This window comes from Gracilinanus agilis, chromosome 1 (assembly GCF_016433145.1).
Source record: "Gracilinanus agilis isolate LMUSP501 chromosome 1, AgileGrace, whole genome shotgun sequence".
NCBI lineage: Eukaryota > Metazoa > Chordata > Mammalia > Didelphimorphia > Didelphidae > Gracilinanus > Gracilinanus agilis.
In genome coordinates, this window is record NC_058130.1 from 684,674,167 (window position 1) to 684,694,235 (window position 20,069).

Sequence of the window (20,069 nt, forward strand, 5' to 3'; positions counted from 1 at the left end):
GAGAGAGAGAGAAGGAGAAAAAGAGGGAGATGGAGGGAGAGAGAGGGGGAAGTGAGTGAGAGAGGGAGGGAAAGGAATAGAGGGGGAGGGGGGAGGAGGAAGAGGGAGAGGGAGAGAGGGAGGGGGGGGCAGGCAGGCAGCTAGATGGTACCAGGCCCTGAACTCATCTTCCCAAGTTCAAATCTGGCCTCAGACAATTATTAGCTGTGTGACCCTGGGCAAGTCATTTAACCCTGATTGCCTCGGTTTCCTCATTTGTAAAATAAGCTGGAGAAGGAAATAGCAAACCACTCCTGTGTCTTTGCCAAGAAAACCCCATGGGGTCATAAGGAATCAAGCACAACCAAAAGCCAACTGAACATAAATTAAATTCACACAAAATCCAGACTATATATACACACACACACACACACACACACACACACACTTTACTGCTCAAGTTTATGTACTCCATGACATCCCCAGGTTATGCTTTAGCTAAAGAGCAAGAACCAAAGGAAGAAAGTATTTCATGGTCCAAGTCATTGAGGGGAGTCTAAATACAGTATTTGCTGCACAGTGAGAAGCCAGCTCTATCTGGAGGCGAGGATACAAGCTGAGAAACAGGAGGAATTTTCAGTATTTATGGTCACAGGCCTTTCCATTGGGGTGTCCGACAGAGGGAACAGCCAGTCACCCAGTGGGAGATAGAGACAAACACTAAAAAACTCTAAGACTGACTTCCCAGCAATTCCTGCCCATCCCTCCACACCATGAGCCATCAGATTAGAACCCAGGAACCCAGAAGGTCAGAACTGGGAGAAGCTTCAGAGATCTTCTAATTCAATGACCTTCAGATTAAAAATTGAAAAAAAAAAAATTCCAAGGCAATCAAGAGAAGTGGTTTGCTCAGTCACACAGATTAGCAAGAGGCAGATGAGTCTCAAACTCAGGCCTCCTGTGTCCGAGGCAAAGACTCCTGCCACCAGGTCAACCACTGATGCCCACAGAGGCTAGCTTCTGCTGGAAACTGACCCCGCCAGTGAGGGAAAGGGCTGCATTAGGAAAAGGAAAACATTTTTTGCTGTCAATTACTAGGAATTTTTCCTGCCTACTCTCATCATCTCCCCACCCCCAGAAAGGCAGAATTCCTTACATACTGGGACAAATGAATGTCCTGCTGTTTTTCTTTTTGTTCTGCAGGTTTTGATAGGAAAAGAAGCAAGAAGTCAAGTGGGAAGTAAACTGAATAAATGAGGTTCAGAGCTATAAGCAATCCCCTTGCTTTATAGATGAGAAGAGACTCAAAGTTGGAGGTAAAGAAGCTAAGTGAGCCAGGTCTGGAGGGGCAGGACCTGAGTTCAAATCTGGCCTCAGACACCGTGTGACCCTAGGCAAGCCACTTAACCTTGTTTGCCTATGCCTTGTCCTTCTCTCTTAGGGTTATGACTAAGACAGAAAGGGAAAGAAGGAAGGGATGGATGAAGGAGGAAAGGTGGGAAGGAAGGAAGGGAGGAAGGAGGGAAGGAAGGAGGGAGGAGGGAAAGTGCCTCTTTAGAATCCCACAGCTAATAAATGACTAATTAGGTCTTCAGGTGTTGGGTCCTTTCAGATGTCCTCCATGGACCTCTCTGATATTAAATTGAACCCCTAAGTACCCTCCCCTTCCTTATCTCCTCTCCAAATTCTTCTATGCATGTATGTTCCTGTTCTTTAAGTCCTTCTTCCCCTTAAAACTACACATGTCACTCTGTCCCAGGCTCCTCCATACTGATGTAGCAACAGCACTACTTCCCCAGGAAGACAATTCCACTGACTTCTGCTTTTTAAACCCTTCTCTTCCTTACAATACTGTGTATTGGTTCCAAGGCAGAAGAGCAGTAAGGGCTAGGCAGTGGGAGTTACATGACTTGCGTAGGATCACACAGCAAGTAAGTATGAGGTCAAATTTGAACCCAGGACTTGTTGTTTCTAAGCCTGGGTCTCAATCCTCTGAGCTACTCCTCTTATTCATCCCTCAGAAGGTTCTCCAGGGCCATTGCAAAGACAAAGTTCATGCCAGATTGGCAAGTTTTCTTATAAAGCTTGGGGTGGGGGGGCGGGAGGGAGAAGGGAGGAAACCCAAAGATTTTTTCCTTCAGGCTTTGCAAAGTCAGCATGTCCGTGGTCACGAGAACTCTGCCAGCAGAATCGCTCGCCTACACAGTCACAGGGACATTCCAAAACTTGGGGGCCTGGTGGTATTCCCCTTGACCTCATGAACAAAAAAGATATGTCCTTGGGATTCACACTGCTTAGTTTAGGGGTCCTCAGTTTGTCCTGTTTAAAAAAAACAAACAAAAAACCCACTTAAAAGAAGTGGCTGGATGAATCATAGGCAAGACTTGGGTTCTAGTTAGTCCTGCTTCTGCTGCTGCTAATTAGCACTTTCTGGAGACAAGTCTGTAAGTCTCTTTAGTTCCACTTTTGTCCATTCTTTGTTAAAATTAAATCCCTACCTTCTGTCTTAGAATCAAGACTGAGTATTGGTTCCAAGGTAGAAGAGCAGTGAGGGCTAGGCAATGAAGGGTAAGGGACTTGCTCAGGGTCACACAGCTAGGAAATGTCTAAGACCACATTTGAATCCAGAACCTCCTGTCTCTAGACTTGACTCTCAATCCACTGAGCCACCCAGGTGCCCCTGGAACAAAGATGAAGTATTTTTTTCCCCTTTTTAATCCTTACTTCCAGTAAAAATTCTAGGACAGAAGGGCAAGGGCTAAGCAATTTGAACTGAGTGGCTTACTTGCCCAGGGGTCACACAGCTAGGAAGTGTCTGTGGCCATATTTGAACCCAGGACCTTCCATCTCAAGGCCTGGCTCTCAATTCACTGAGTCACTGAGCCATCTAGCCACCATCTTTTTTTTTTGTCCATCCTTAAAGATGCTGGAAGAGTAGCAAGATTGTAAATAAACAGCTCTCTGCATTTGATTTTCCTAATTAGAATGTGAGTTCCTTGGGGGCAGCGACTGCCATGGTTTTGCCAATCTCTGAAGCCAGGCACTTAGTAAATGCTTCATAAATAATAAATGCCAGTCTCTTAGGAAATAGAGCTGCATATCCCATCACCCAAAGGATGTTGGGAAAGGCTCATTCTTGGGGGTAGTTAAGAAGACTGCTACAAATTGCCAACAAAGAAGGTCAGAAGAAGCATAAAGCATAAATCCTACAGAAAGGGGACAACTAAGTAGCTCGGTAGTTATTTTTAGTCAGCATTCCAAACATGGCAAAGGGAAGGGTGCATGTCAGGCTTGGCACAGAATTGTGCAAATTTGAACTCATGTCTTCCAGGCTCTCAACTACCACACCACTCAGCTGCTTATACTCTGCTATTTTCTCAGTACCACTGAGATATCAGAATCCTAGAGGCAGAAGAATTTGTCTTTAAGATGGAAGCCAGTCTGGCTGGATTATAGCTTAGGGAAGGGTTTGTTTCAGCTTTTTCTTATGGCTGAAAAGACAGGCCAAGAATAAGTTGTGAAGGCCTTTAAAAGTCAAAAAGCAGGGCTTTTTATCCTATTTCATTTATACTTATCCTGTTTAGGATCAATAGGGAGCCAGTTTATTGAGCAAAGCACTCACAGAAGATCCCATTCCAGAGTGAGTAGAGACCAATATGGCAGCAAGACCAATATGGAGGCCATGGCAATGGCCAAGGCAGAAAGTGAGAAGGGACCAAAGTCAGCCACATAAAAGATTGTGGAAATGGAATAAGACTTGGTAACAGGCTGGATGTACAGGGTAAAGGAAGGCCAATGAGTCTTAGTACTTCTTACAAGGTGGGTCTGGTAGACACATCAACCAAAGGGCTTAAAGTCCCAAGAGAAAAATCATCCCTACTCAAGTTTAGAGGCAGGTCCTAGGTTCAAATGCGGCCTCAGACACTTCCTAGCTGTGGTGACCCTGGGCAAATCACTTAACACCCCCATTGCCAAGCCCTTACAGCTCTTCTGCCTTGGAATCATTACTTAGTATTGATTATAAGATGGAAAGTAAGGGCTTAAAAAGTAAATAAATAAATAGAAGATCATCACTACCACCAATGGGAGAGAGAGAGAGGGATCAGATGGAAAGCCAAGAGGCAAAGAGGAAGATAGGGGTCATCGTAAGCAGCAGAAGAAACAGATACAGGGCTGGGAAAACACTTGCTGAAACACAGAACAAAACAAGAATTGGGATGATGTTAAGGTGGAAAAGTGAACTAGTGGGATGCCAACTCTTTAAGGACTTTGAATGACAGGCAACTATTTTTTGAACAATTAGCGAACCACTAGATTTCTGAGTAGAAGAATAACAGGAATAGCTCAATGGTTAAGAAAGATTTAGGGACAGCTAGATGGCCCAGTGGGCAGGTGCTGGACCTGGAGTCAGGAAGACTGGGGCTGAAATCCAGCCTCATACAGTTATGTGACCCTCAGTAAATCGGCTATTTGCCCCAGTTTCCTTATCTGGGAGGGGTCGAGAAAACCCCAAATGAGGTCTGAACAACAATAAATAAGGAAGATTTAGCCCTACCCAGTCCTGGTCCCAACCTAACAGTTTTATTACCCATTACTGTCCTTCCCACACATTAAGGTCCAGCAAAACTCCCTCCAGCCTAGAAGGCAGCCACATCCTTGATTCACTGGCCTCCCAACCTTCTAAATAAAGCCCGTCTTTGCCAATGGGATCTCCCTCAGCAAATATCTTGCTATTTACTTTGTATACCCTATATATATTTTAAATCTGGATTAAAGCCATTCTTGACCAGCTATACAACTGGAATCTCCTTCAGCAAATTATCTTGCTATTCACTTTCTTTACATTATATATTTTAAATCTGGTCTAGAGTAAAGCCTTTCTTAACCAGCCACAGTCCTGGTATCCCTCTCAGGAAATTATTTTGTTATTTACTTTGTATACACAATATATATTTTAAATCTGGATTAAAGCCTTTGACTAACCATACTACTGGTATCTCCTTCAGCAGTTTATCTTGTTACTTTGTATACACTATATATTTTAAATCTGGATTAGAGTAAAACCTTTCTTAACCAGCCACATTACTAGCATGTCCCTCAGCAAATTATCTTATTTACTTTGTATATACTATGTTTTAAATCTGGATTAGTGTGAGGCAACTTGCTGTAGTGGGTGAGACTTGGATTCGAATTCTACCTCTGACAACTTACTGACCTTGAAATAAGTCTCTACCACTTACTAATAAAAATTCAAGTCTCTTAATTGATCTGAGCCTGTTTTGTCTGTGGGTAATAACTACTTTTCACGGAGTTTGTCTTTTTTGGAACAAGCACACACATCATTTTTGCCTTTGTACCCCCAGGGCTTGGCACATAACTCTTGCTGTTTAAATGAAGATTGGCAGGAGATTGGAGAAAGGCCACCATTGAGGAGACCAGACCTCAACAGCCCAAGCAGGGACTTGGGACTAAAGGAGCCAAAAAAATCCGAAGGATGCTAAGGGACCCAGGAGAGGGAGAATTCAAAACATGGCTCTGCAGTCTCCAGCACAGGAAACTGGGCAAATGGGGATTTGACCAACATTTATAGAGAAATGAGAAGAGTAGAGTTGTCAGTAGCTATTACTCTAGGGCCAGCTAGTGGACAAAGCATGAGGTTTGGAATCATTTGACAAGTCACTTCATCTGTCTCAGTTTCATCATCTGTACTATGGGGAAAAACAACATCACCCACCTCTGGGTTGTTGTGAGATTAAAGGGCAGAGTACTGGGGCTTTTAAGCCCTTACTTTCTGCCTTAGTAATAACTCTAACTATTTTTCATGGAGTTTTTGTTTTTGTTTTTGGTACAAAGTTTCTGTCTTAGTAACAATTTAGTAACCAAGACAGAAAGGCAAGGGCCAGGCAAACAGGCATTAAATGACTTGCCCAGAGTCACACAGTTTGAATATGTCTAAGGCCACATTTGAACCCAGGTCCTCCTGATTTCATTCCTGGCTCTCTACCCACCATGCCCCCCACTGCCCTTAGGAGACAGTATTTGTAGAGCACTCTGCAAACCTCAAAGCACTTTATAAAGGCTGGCTGTTATCATTACTGTTATATAAACTCATTGAACCCAGCTCTCCCACTGCCTGCCCTGATAGCCTTTTAGGAAAACCACACTGGTGACTTTTATTTATTAAGTCATCTTCTCTCTAAATCAGTCACCAGGAGCGCATTGCAGTAGTCCCCAGGGTTGCCTGGAAGATCACTCAGCCACCTGGAAGCTTCTGTGCTTGCCAACCCCAGAGTATTCAGGCCGGGCAAACTCCAAGTTAATGAGTGTTGCTTCTGAAGACCTGCTGACCCCCAGGGAGCCAATGTCCAGCTGGGGATCTTGCCCAACTAGACCTGGAACAGAAACAAAGGACCTGACCTGCTCTGAAAACCTCAAGAGCCTGTTCATCCAACCAGAAATCCTGTGCCCAGTTCCTTCAGATGCCAAATCAGCTAACCAGCTAGCACCAATTCAAGTGTCTGTCTAGGGAAGGCTAGAGAAGGTGACCTGGAGGGTTCCTTCCAATTCAGAATCTAGAATTCCAGGATTCTGAGGCAAGTCGGATAAGTGGATAAGAGCACCGAGTTCTAATCTAGCCTCAGTGTGTGACCTTGAACAAGTCATTTAACTTCTGCCTCAGTTTCCTCATCTGTAAAATGGAGCCATAATAGTGCCTACCTCCCAGGATTGTTATGAGACTGGAATGAGCTAATATGATAAAGCAACACCTTGTAGGTACTTAATAAATGCATTTGTGTTTCCTTCCTTCCTGTGATTTGCAGCTTGAAGGGGCCTTGGTCCAGTGCTTTCTTTTTCAAGCTTTTAGACACACACACACACACACACACACACACACACACACACACACACACACACACACTACATTGGAGGAAACTGAGTCCAAAAAAGCTAGGCTCCAAAGAAATGAAATGTTCATGGTCAAATACCTTCTGTCTTAAAAATCAACATTGTGCATTGGCTTCAATGCAGAAGACTGATAAGGTCTCAGCAATAAATGACCTTACCAGATATGAAACCAGGACCTCCTTGTCTCTGGGCCTGGCTCTGGTTCATGTTATAGCTTTATCATCACTGTTTTTCTCCCTTCTTAGTGTCCTTTTATTCCACAACTTCCTACATCTTTAATTTTTTTTTTAACCCTCGCATTAAAAGGAAAAGGTCACATTTGGGATGTTGATAAAACAAAACTTGGAGGCAGTCTGGGGTAGAGAAAGGTGCCCACTGAATGAAGACAGAATGAGGAAAACTTCCTGAAAAGTTTAGCATGGGTTGTCTTTGAGTTCTGCCACTCACGGTGACCATGGTCCAGATGTTTATCACCTCTATTAATATGACCCAGAATAAGGTACCACCTCATCTCATCAGACTGGCCATATGGCAGTAAAGTGATCAATGCTGGAGGGGATGTGGCAAAACTGGGACATGAATGCATTGCTGGTGTAGTTGTGAACTGATCCAAACATTCTGGAGGGCAATTTGTAACTATGCTCAAAGGGTAATAAAACTGTGTATACTCTTTGATCCGGCATTAACCACTACTAGATCTATATACCAAAGAGAAAGTAAAAAATACTTGTAAAACATATTTATATCTCTCTTTTTGTGGTGCCAAAGAATTGGAAATTGGGATGTCCACCAATTGGGAAATGAATAACAAAATTGTGGTTTATGATGGTGATGGAATTCTATTGTGCTATAAGAAATTATAAGCAGGATGACTTCAGAAAAGACAAGAAACATCTGCAATGAACTGATGCAGAGCAAAATGAGCAGAAACAGGAGAACATTGTACATAGTAACAGCAGTACTGTGGAATGATCAAATGTGTTAAGACTTAGCTACTCTCAGCAATATAACAATCCAGGACAAGTCTGAAAGATTTATGATAAAGAATGCTATCCAACCCCAGAGAAAAAGCTGTTGGAGTCAGATGCAACTCTTTCCCATTAGTTTATTTACAATTTTATTTGGGGGTTTTGGTTTTATGAGTATCTCTTACAACAATGTAAGATTATGTTCTACATAACAATACATGTATAAACCAGATCAAAATACTTACCATCTGGGGGAGGAGAGAAGAGAAGGGAAGGGAGGGAGGCAAACAATTTGGATCTTAAAATTTTAGGAATGAAAATTATTACAGGTAATTGGAAAAATAAGTTTAAATGAAAAAAAAATGACTCAGAACAGCTGGATATCCATTTCCTAATGTCCAGCTTTAAAGAGGTCCATGAGGGCTGAGTGATCTTCAGAGGAAGGATCTTTAAAATTCTGTTGATTTATTAACTCTTCCTTGAATTTAACTAAGATCCCCTATTTCTTCCTCTTCTTCCTGAAGTTAAAGGGCTTCCAGGAAAGCCAAGTAACATCAACTAGAAGAGAGGGCGCTCATATCTCCTGGCTCACTTTCGGGGTAGAAGTCCATGCTTTCGTCCATGGCTAGGTGATAGAGACTATACCAAACTGCAAATTCTTGAGACACTTTCTTGGCCCTTTTTCAGCCTCAAGCCTGGAAGAATGTTGGCAACCTGAATTCTAAATGCTTTCTTACATAATCAAACCATAAACATTTGGGTCTGTTATGTGTTACGTGAAAAATGTTTCACTTTTTAAAATTTGGGGGTAGAGAAGGTAGATGGGAGGTAGGGAGTGGGTATATTTTAAAGTATCAAAATTAAGTAGATGAGGCAGCTAAGTAACTCAGTGAAGAAAGTTCCAGGCCTCGGACACCTCCTAATTACATTATAGTGAATTGGAGGTAAATTTCACTGTAGGAGGGGAAAAAATTACTAGAGGATGAGGATCAAAATTATTTTTGTGCCAAAATTTGCCTTGGATCTTTTTGTGGCCTTTAGCAAACTTCACTCATCTATTGATTATTTTTTTCCTTTTTAACCTTTACCTTTTGTCTTAGTATCAGTTCTAAGATAGAAGAGCAGCAAGGGCTAGACAATTGGGGTTCAGTGTCTTGCCCGCATTTGAACCAAGAACCTCCTGTCTCATCCCCTACCCACTCCCATCATTCTTTCAGAAGCTATCTTGGTATCCAGGCTAATAAACAGCTAACTGTAGTTTAAGGTGGCCCCCTTTCAAGTGCATTTACACTTGGATTTTGCCTTCTAAAATAGCAAAATTAAGTGACCAAGTCTCCATCTTCAAGAAGCTTACCAAGGAATAGCTGGGTGGCACAGTAACACTGATTGAATTCCTTGAGCCAAGGATGATAAGGAGAGGGTAGAGACACCTTCATGGACACCTGGATTAGATAAGAGCATGGGTCTGGAGCCAGAGTTTAAAGTCTGATAAAAACAGATTATGCTTTGTAGTAGGTGGGACTACATTTAATCTGGTACTAACTACAAGAGCACTGAAGGAGGAAGGGAACTCTCAATAACTAGGGGCACTGGGAAAGGTTCTCATAGGTCAGTTTTAGTTTTCAAAGAGGCTATGGGCAAGGATGGGATAGATACTGTCACAGAACCATGAACTTTAGCAGAGTGGAGGATACCAGGGCCTGGGAGAGTTGGACACAGCTGAATGACTGCTCAACAATAACAAAAGGCCAGGAATTCAGAAATATCTGAAAAGGGGAAGTGAGGCAGTAGAGAAGACCATGGCTTGCTAACTTCTTAATACTAGAAGGGTTCTTGTTAATAACATTTATAGGGGCAGCTAAATGGCACAGTGGATGGAGGGCCAGACCTGGATTTGGAAGGACAAGGGTTTAAATGTGGCCTCTGACCCTTCCTAGTTGTGAGACCCTGGGCAAGTCTCTTAATCCCTATTTCCTAGCCCTTACTACTATTCTGCCTTGAAACTGATACTTGATATTGATTATTGCCTAGCTACTGCCCTTCTATTTTACAGTTGTTACTAAGACAGAAAGGGTTTAAAAATAATTAAAAATAATATTAATATGGTGCTTACTATGTACCAGGCACTGTACACTTCACAAATATTCTCTCATTTGACCATCTCAACTGGCAAGTAGGTACTATTATTATCCCCATTTTCTTCTGTTTTGAACCTTTACCTTCTGCCTTAGAATCAATACCATATATTGGTTCCAAGGCAGAAGAGCAGTAAGGGTTAAGCAATGGGAGTTAAGTGACTTACCCAGGATCACACAGCTAGGAAGTGTTTGAAGTGAGATTTGAACCCAGGACTTCCCATTGATAGATACAGCTCTCAGATCAATGAGCCATCTAGCTGCCCCCATTCCCATGTTCCTGATGGCAAACTGAAGTGAAGTGACTTGCCCAGGTACAAAGTGTCTAAGGCTAGATTTGAACTCAGGTCTTAGAGACTCTAGGCCCAGTGCACTACCTAGCTGTCCCAGTTCAGGTCCTCTTGTCCAATCCCATTTTATAGACAAAAAAAACAAAGTCCAGAGAAAGGCATCCATTTTCCCCAACTAATTAGTGCTAGAGAAATTTAGGATTCTAGGCTGAGTTTAGAAGAATTAATTCAGTATTTTCCCCAACATGAATGTGTATCAGCAAACTTTTCCTATCTAAGATCTTGATTTCTTAAAGGTTTATAACTCTTAAAAAGAAAAAAAAAGCCCCTTTCTTCTGGTCTTTTTTCAGAGATCCCAGCTTCTTGCACCACTGGGAGATTACAGAGGATGGAGCATGTCAGGATCATGAGTCTGGGAATGCTAATGGCTGCATATTCCCAGTCTATGGGGTCCAGGGAGACAGACCCCCCCTTGTGTTTAATGTGGCAGTGACCCAAGCAAGGGTTAGATAATTTGCTCTGCCCACAGCAGGGGGTAGAGGGAAGGGCCCCCGCACCCCACCCACCTTTTCCCCTCTGCTGAGTTCCTGGATCTCAGAGCAGGTCTTTTTGTCTAGATGGTACTTTGGCAGGCTTAAGGTTTTTCCTGGCATGGAAACATTTGAGTAGAAAGGACCTGAAGGATAACCACCAGGGAGAATGAAGAGCTTTTTAGTTTAAAAGAGGGCCATTCCCTGAATTTGAGACCTGGGCAATCATGTACCCAGTGGTTGTTAATAGAATTCATCATTAATCCAATGAACAATGCCAGTGTTACTACTGTAGGGCAAGGAAAAAAATCTGGAATTTGTGTTTGCCCTTGGGCTATAATATAATGACATTCACTGTAACAGAAATATTTCCTTTAAAGGTATAATTAGTATGTATTAAAAGGAAGAGATTATTTAAGAAAAGATCCCAATACACATCCTCCCTTTTACAGATTATAGAGCTTAAAAAAAAAAAAACATTCATCCCAACCCCTCATTTCATAGCTGAGGAAATGAAGGCTAGATTAGGTCACAACTGTACAAGTATTAGAGGCAGAATTTGAACTTGGGTCCTTGGCTCCAGGACCAGAATATGCCTTTATGGCTCTGATCAGATTATGACTTACATAATAGTTATCTGTGTAAATGTCTCTGTAATGCCTGTGTGTGTGCTTGCATGTATGTATATATGTATGTATGTGTGTGTGTGTGTACACACACATATACTTTGGTAGACAAATTCTATTGATTGTCTATTTAAAGTTAAGTTTAGCTTAACATTTGACATTTATCAACCACTTTGTTTTTCTTGTGTAGATGGTTAGACAAACTCTTTTGAGTAATTACAGATCTCTTCCAGGAGGCTCTTCAATGTTCTAGAAAGCTTGAAACAATCAGCAAGACACATCTATCCATAAAAGCATCTGGGAGACCTTCTCATCCATAGAGAATAATTTCCCTTTAACCTGACCTCTGAGCATCTCCTCTGAAATTGGAAAATATCTTTGGCAAGGAATCCAACAGAAAGGTGGGCTGGGTGACCTCTAGAAAATGGCCAACTTTCTTTGAATGATCCCAAGTTTCTCCCAGGAACAAAAGTTCAGCTTTTAAAATACTAATATTCTATTGCTGTTGTCTGGCTATGAGTTTTGGAATCTGATGAGCTAAAAGGGACTGCAACCCAATGGGCAAGGAAGAAATGCAGAGTAGGGGCAGGCTGCAATATATAAGAAAATTTGAAGAACTCTAGCTGGGATGTCATACTGAGTGGGAAAAAATGGCTCAGTCCAAGAGATAAGAATGAGGGAATTCTGGCTGGAGTGCACAAATATTGCATGGGTTGCTCCACATTTCAAGAAAAAATCATGGAAGGTCTTTGCATGCTGGTTGGATCCTACATGGACTCCCAAGTTACAGAAGGATGTGGACAGGAACCACAAAGGACAAGCAGGTACAGCTGGTTTGAAAGATGCTTTATTGGGGGGAACATCCAAGTTGATGAAATCAAAAATACATTGTTTATAACATACCTTCCCTTCCAGCCTTCTCATGGCAATTGCTAGGTTTACATCCCCTTTGGTTTAAATTTCATTATGATTGCTTATATGATTATATAAGCATACTTCCTTCCCCCCCATTTTTTAAAATTATCTGTTATTTCACTTTATCATCAGGACTTCCATACGAGGTAGGCAGTTTGAGTATTATAACATTAAATTATAATAATTTCATAAATGAGAAAACATTCCTGGAGGTGACTTGGCCAGTACCTGAGCTAGTAAATGGCAAGGCTGAGCTCTCTGTACAACTCTCTGAAGTACTCCTAATTCTAAATACTACCTTTCTCTATTACATCTCTGACCCCAGATGTCAAGATAAAAGTAGAGGAAAGGGGCAGTGAGGTGGTTCAGTGGATGGAGAGCCAGGCCTAGAGATGGGAGATCCTGGGTTCAAATCTAACTTCAGATGAAGTGTGATCCTGGGTAAGTCACTTAACCCCATTGTTACCACACCCTTGTGTTAGAACCAATACACAGTATTGATTCTAAGATGGAAAATAAGGGTTTAAAAAAAAAAGGAGAGGAAAAACCACTGCCAAATGGGCAGATCCTAGGCCAGACTGGAATATCAGAGAAACAAGAAGAGTTAGAAGAATCCCTAAGACTTCCTTCTCAGATAGAAGATGGGCCCTTACTGGGAGGCCTCTCAAACAAACTCCTTCCACCAAAAATAAAACTGAAAAAGATTCAGGTCAGAGAGCCACTCTTTGCACTTAAGTATTCAAAACATTCCTTAAGCCCCAGAGGGTGGTTGAGTCATTGCTACTGTCCAAGGAAAGGAAGCACGTGCCATAGGTCAGGTTACTTTCCAGAGTTAAATTTCAAGTCAGGCTGGTATTGAAGACCATCAGATTTTAGACTTGGAAGATTTGGGGAGTCCAATCTACTTAAATCTGCCACCTGGGCCTCAGTATCCCATATTTAAAATGAGAGGTTTGAGCAACTGAATGTCCTTATTCCAGGTCTTCTGAGAGTCTGACCACCAGAAATTACATAATTTGGGAGGCACCTGAAGATACCATATCTAATCTAACTCAAAACATAACCAACAAATGGTTATCCAGTCTGCTTGAAAGTCTCCTAAGAGGGGGAACTCACTCTCTCTGAGGAAGCCCTCTCTATTTCTGGATAGTTCTTGTTATTAGAAAGTTTATTTTTATTTGACTTTTTTTCCTTCTAGCCTAATCTGCCCTTTTCACCCATGGATCCAGGCTCTGCCTTGTAGGCAAACCAAACCGAAAAAGTCTATCTCCCTTCCACACAATCACCCTTCAAAGACAAGTAATTCATCCTTCCAGAAACACCAGTGAGGAAAGGAGGAGGTAGCAGGGATCATAGGTCAGGTGGCTGCAGCCCATTTTGGTAGATGGTTCTCCCAACTGGTGGATTCTAAGATTCTGTTCTTGCATTCTAAGAACCCTTCCAACTAACCTCCCATTCAAAGTCCCACATTAGATGGTGCAAATGATAATATTTTGTATTCCAACACACTGTTTTAAGATTCCTTTTCCAGCTCCAAACATTCTCTGTTCTAAGCTCTCTTCCAGATCCAAATCCATTGATTTCCAAGTTTGAGTCATCTTGGGCGTCTTGAAGGTACAAAATCTTTAACTCATGTCTCTGTGGTTCTTTCCGACAAGCTTGGCAGGCATGAGGGTTTATAGGCTCGGGACATTATCAGACAATACTATCTTTCTTTCCAGTGGGAGAGCATTTCAGGTCACGTGCCCTAGTGTTTTTTTGTTGTTTGTTTTTTTGTTTTTTGTTTTTTTGTTTTTTAAAGCAAAGGGGCTAACAGAAGGGTTCAGAATCCTTCCCATCACAAGGGCTACTAAGCTATGTGGTCCCAGCCTCTCCCATAGTCACCCTAATTGTTTTTCAGACTCACATGAATGTTAAGATTTAAACATTTTCCCTCCAACACCTCACCCCCATCTCTAGGGAGCTCACAAAAACTAGATTTCCATCACTATTAACTTCTACACACCCACTCAGCAAAACAAAAGAAAACTTAACATGTGTTAGCCTTCCATTCCAAGGGATCAGTGGGATTAAAGATGGAACCAGGTCTGACCCTTCTTCTGGTCACCCATCTCTCCCATCCCTGCCTCCTGCTTAGTGAACCTGGATGGATAACTTACCCATCTATTTCAAGAAAGTGGCCTGGACCAGATCTCATCCATGAAGCTACTATGTACTTTTCCATAGGTTAGTAGCTCTTGTACACTCTATAATTCAGCCAAATGGGCTTTCTTGCTCATTCTCATACTCAACCCTCGTATCTCCTTTCTGAATGTGCTGGTTCTTTTCCTCCAGGTCTAGAACACACTTCTGCCTCAGCAGAAGCCTAAGTGGTCCTCAAAGCTCAAGGCAAACAAACACCCCATTCTACAACCCTTTCTGGTCTCCCAGTTAGAAAATAAATAGCCTTGTAGATGTTTCATGTCCCAGATATGGGGTTTTGTTAGCAAAGATACTGGAGAGGTTTACCATTTCCTTCTCCAGTGGATCAAGGCAGAAAGAGGTTAAATGACTTTCCCAGGATCATACAGTTATTCAAGTGTCTGAGATGTCACATTTGCACTAAGACCTTCCTGACTCTTGGTCCAAAGCTTTATCCAGTGAGTCACCTAGCTGACTCTAATGCAAAAAGAAGTTAAGTGGCTTACCCAAGATCACACACCTGGGAAATGTCTGAGTCAAGTTTTGAACTCAGGTCTTCCCCATCCAATTACCTTGCATTTATTTTATGTATATTATTTTCCTGAAAGAATAGTCATTTTGTTGGCTTCTCAAATTCTTATTTTTGATGTTTTTGTGGTTTTATTGGGGTTTATGTTTTGATATTTTTTGGAGGGGGCAGGATTCTTTGTGTCTCCAGCACATGCGCTTAACAAATGATTGTTATTTACAGATAGAATATAGAAGAGACAGCTAGGTGGATAGGTAGTACAGTGGATAGAGAGCCAGGCCTTGAGTAGGGAGGCTTTAGGCTCAAATCTAGCCTCAGATACTTCCTAGCTGTGTGACCCTGGGCAAGTCACTAAATCTCGATTGCCTAGACCTTACCATTTTTCTGCCTTGGAATCTATACAGAGTATCTGTTCTGTCAACATGGAATCTAAAAAACCCCAAACTTGTAGCCTAGTAAGATCTGATGAACCCCAAGTTTTAGGATTAGTTTGTAAATTGGAGACCCCAAAGCTAGTCCTTGTTCTACCCTGAAGGGAATTTCAGGCTAGCAGTTTCAGACTGAATAATGGACCCTAAGGTAAATGACAATCCCACCTAACAGTCTCCCATTATATGAGACCCTTTCCCAAGACACACACCTGGCAGGGAGCATCCTTTTAGTATCCATTGTAAATAGCCCCTTCCCTTACATGCTAGCCTCTAGCCAAGATTCCTTTCCAAGCTTGACTGTATCCTGTCAGTATAGTTTGAACACTCTCATTTCCTTGTAGCTACTGTAATGTCAATCAATCATCTTTCCCTGGCCCTGGATCCCCAGAATGGTATAAAGGTGCCCTAAATTCTTTTGTTCCTTGGAGCTGTCAATCTAGCGTGGTTGGCTTTCCCAGAGGTCAGTGACCAGAGCAACCAGGGTCTTGGGACTCTGTGTGGAGGCTCTGAGAAAAGCACTGAACCCCTTTCCTTAATTAAAGTGGGTTTTTCTGACTATTTAATAGTTCTGTGTTTTTTCCAGTTAACAGTTCTAAGATAGAAGGTATGAATTTAAAAGAAAAAAATGCAATTTAAAGCTAGAAGGACCTTTAAGAAATCTAGTCTAAAAAATCTTAAAGTAGGATCCATAAACTTTAAAAAATTATCTTTTGATAACTATGTTTTCAATTATATTTCATAATTATTTTTATTTCAACATAACGGGCTTGATTCTAACACTCTGAACTTTATTTTATGGGTTTAAAAACATTATTCTGAGAAGAGGTCCAAAGGTTTCAGTTGCCAAAGGGGTCCATGGCATTTTTAAAGGTTAAGAATCCCTGATCTAATAACACAACCACCCAGTAGGAGGAGCAGGAGATGGAGAGTCCTGGGCCTAAAGTTAGGGAAGACCAGGCTCAAATCTAGTCCGCATACCTATAAACTGTGTGATCCTAGGCAAGTCACTTAACCACTGCTTGCCTCAGTTTTCTCCTTTGTAAAATGAGGACAACAACAGCAACTACCTGCCACAGTTGTTAAATCTTAGCTGTTAATAATAATTAGTATGTAGCATGCAATGTTCTAACATTCTAAATTCTAAGAATCTTTCCAGCTCTGTCATCTTGAGTCCTGTGTTCTGACATTCAATTTACTATACTCCTAGAATCAAAGTCTTATTTTCCATTGCCCTTTGAAGCTCGGAGTTGAGCAAGACAGATCATCCTAGAGTTCAGTCAGTCTAACCCCCTGATCAGAAAAATAGGAAATCAAGCCAGGAAGGCTGAGGGTTATGATATTGTGAAAAGACTGATGAACTTGGGAATCAGGAGACTGAATACATAAGGTCCAAGCTCTGATAGTTCCTTGCTATATGATCCTAGGCAAGGCAAATCTTTTTTTTTCCTTCACTCAGATTCGATTTTTAACTTTGGCCAGTGGCAGATGTGATTATAATGGATAAAAAAGAGAGAGAGAGAGAGAATGCCATTTATTGTACAGGTACTAACCCCAGCTCCACCAAGCTGAAAGGTACTCATGGTCTTCCTATATGTTGCTGCTTTAAGCAGAGAGGGAGAACAATCAACTTAGAACTCGCACAAATAATCTATTTAAACTAACAAAAAAAAAAATACTAGAAGATGTTCAAGAAAGAGAAAGCCAGAAAACTATGAGGAACTTCAAATTTATCTCCCCAGCCTGGAAGACAGGAAAAGAGAGCCAAAGAAAAACTCTGCCTACCTTCTCCCTCTCTGCGCTAGCCCCAGGAAAGTAAAGGAAAAAAAAAAATTAGCCATCCTCCCAGAACCAGAGAGCAATAGTGTCATTTTTCTATAGGTTTTCCCACAGCTTACTAGAGCACCCAGAAAATAGAGAATTTAGAGTTGGAAGGAACCTGAAGCTATCATCTGAGCTCTTAATCTCATGAGTGGTGTGAACCACCCTCTCCCAGGCAAATTGGCAGTCTGATGAAGTGAAGCCCCTAGATGCTTCCTCAGAAAATTTTTAAATTTTTATAAATAATTTGTTTAAATGCTCTGATTTAGATGATGGTTGAATATAATGAAAAGAAATTATATATTACAAAATACAATATATAATTAGAATGTTACATTATAAAATGAGATATTTAATTATAATATACTACAATACATTATAAAATATAATGAAATACATATACGATATGTAACTATAATGTTATACTATAAAGTATAATTAAGTACACATGTGTAATTACAATATACTATAATATTATAAAATAAAATGAAAATAAAGATGGAATATATTTTTCCCTTCCAAGTTCACAGACTCCCTGAAATCTATCCATTAGCCCTCTAACGTTTGTGGAGAAACCTCAGTCAGGTCCAAGTCCCTGACTTTAATCAATCAACAATTTGTTAATCCCCTACTGTGTGCCCAATACCAAGTGCTAGAGTTACAAAAACTCTGGCCTACAAAAGAGCTCCAAACTAATGGGGAAGACAACATGCAAACAATATATACAAAGCAAATTATGTGCAGGAGAAATAGGGGAAACACTAGAATTCTCAGAGGCTAGGAAAGGTTTCCAGTAGAAGGTGGGATCTTAGTTGAGACTTAAAGGAAGGTCAGTAGGAGGAGCAGAGGAGAGAAAGCATGGGATTTCCAGACTAGGTAACAAGAGAAGTGAGCAGTGATTAACTCGCCTCACTTCTAAGTGCGGGGCTCTTTCCCTTGGCCCTCCCATGCCAATCGCAAAAGCAAGAGGGCAGAATTGCATCTTCTCAAGCCCAGCTCATAACCAAAACAGCCCCTGCACACAGACCAAACCTCAAAGAGACAACACTAGGGAAGAAAGTAAGACCGGAATCACAAAGAGAGGGCAGACTTCCAGGGCAGCTTCTGTTCAGCACAGGAAGGGTTCTGGCACCCTTTTTTTCCAGGGAGGGGACAGTAGCTAGAGCCCTACCTAACCTGCCCTCTTCTCCGGAAGAGGCTGAATCATAGCTCAACTAAAACAAGCCAGTGGCAAGCTACTTGCATTAAAATATCTGCGCTTTTCCAGCTGTTTCCACTATTTGTAAGCAAGAGGGGTTGACTGGACCCAGGGAGAGAAAGGGAGGTCGGCCAGGGGTGGCAGATGGGGGGAAAGGGTTGGTTAAGGCTCATTCGGCCAATCTCTCCCCTCACCCTTCCCAAGAAGGTAATTTAAAAGTACAAGATGAATCAAATAACAGATCTGCTCTCCCAACGCACCGCAGCTTCCCCTACCCCACCTCACCACCACAGCCCCAAGGGCTGCAAGGCATACCCACCCACCCCCACTCTCCTCTCTCTACAGGCGCTATCTCCCTTCTCCCTACGCCACCTCCCGGTCCCAGGCCACAGATCGAAACCTATGATCAACCCCTTTAGTCCGAGGGCACTCACTTACTTGCATTCACAACTGTAAATCACATACACTACACACGCATACAACAGAGCACACCCATACCTACACTCTCGGCTCTTCCCTCATACCAGGAGGAGCAAGAGAAGGGGGGCCCCTTTGCTGGACGCCCTACTCCATGCTTCTCGTCTACACTTGCCCGCCTCCCTCTTCTGGCCCAAACCAGGGAAGCGCCCACGTCGCGCACGATCCCCCAGGCAGAGGCGCCAGCTGTTAAGTTGGGCACGGAAACAAGAGCAAAGTGTGCCAGGTGTTCACAGAACACACACACACACACACGGTATACACATACAGATTCATACACCCCTGTTTCTCAGGCATTCATCTGATGGGTTCCCAGCTCCCATCCTCCGCTCTTAGGGTCATCCTAGAGGAGTTGGGTGGAGCTCTCCTTTCCTTTTATAAGACCCCTCCTTTCACCTCCACTCCGCGGCAGAACCAAAACAACCAGCACTCCCCCCTCCCATCAAACTCCGATCCTAGCTACCCACATCAAGCATCCCTTCTTCCTTAAATCACCCCATGCCCAAGTTTTGCAGGGAGCGCGGCGCTGTCTGCGCGCCCCGCCCACCCCGAGGAGTCTTCTGAGCCCCGAGCGCACCACGGGGTCCTGGAGCTCCCAGGTGCGGGTCTCAGAGCAGCCTCGGGGACAGAAAACCAAAGATCCCAGAGCCCCCCGTCTAGGTCCACGTGGTCAGGCTAGGGGCAAGTGGCCTGCCTTACCTGGGGCAAAAAGGACTGGGAGATAAGGAGCGTCGGCCCAAAGGGGCTACTCAACCGCGCCCAGGTCTGGTGTCCAGCTACCAACCTCGGAGCCCGAACGCGTGGGTGAGCGAGGAAAGCGTGTGCGCAGACGATGAGGTTTGTTTATGTCCGGCGCAGGCGGGCGAGGGACTCTTTATAGCCGCTGCGGCCCCGCCCTCTTCTCTCCGACAGTCCCCGCAGCTGCTGTTTCTGCAAGCAGGAGCCCCGACCGCCCTCTCCCTCCTTTCTCCCTCCTTCCTCCCTCCTCCCTCTTGCTCTTCTTCCTCCTCCGCCTCCTTCCGCGAGCCGTGGCCGCCTGTTGCGCAATGCTTTGTAAGCGAGGAGCTATGGCTAGGGCGTCCTCCT

At 42.8% G+C, this 20,069-nt stretch overlaps 1 protein-coding gene across 1 annotated transcript in view; it reads right to left on the reverse strand.

Annotated features, from left to right (window-relative positions):
* The window catches only part of NDRG1 (N-myc downstream regulated 1), a 79,367-nt gene extending 59,553 nt beyond the window's left edge, over positions 1–19,814 (reverse strand). Inside the window, exon 1 of the mRNA XM_044669241.1 lies at positions 19,683–19,814. The gene's annotated coding sequence lies outside the window, so the exon portion shown is untranslated. The remainder of the gene's footprint in view (positions 1–19,682) is intronic.
* Positions 19,815–20,069: the final 255 nt, after the last annotated feature.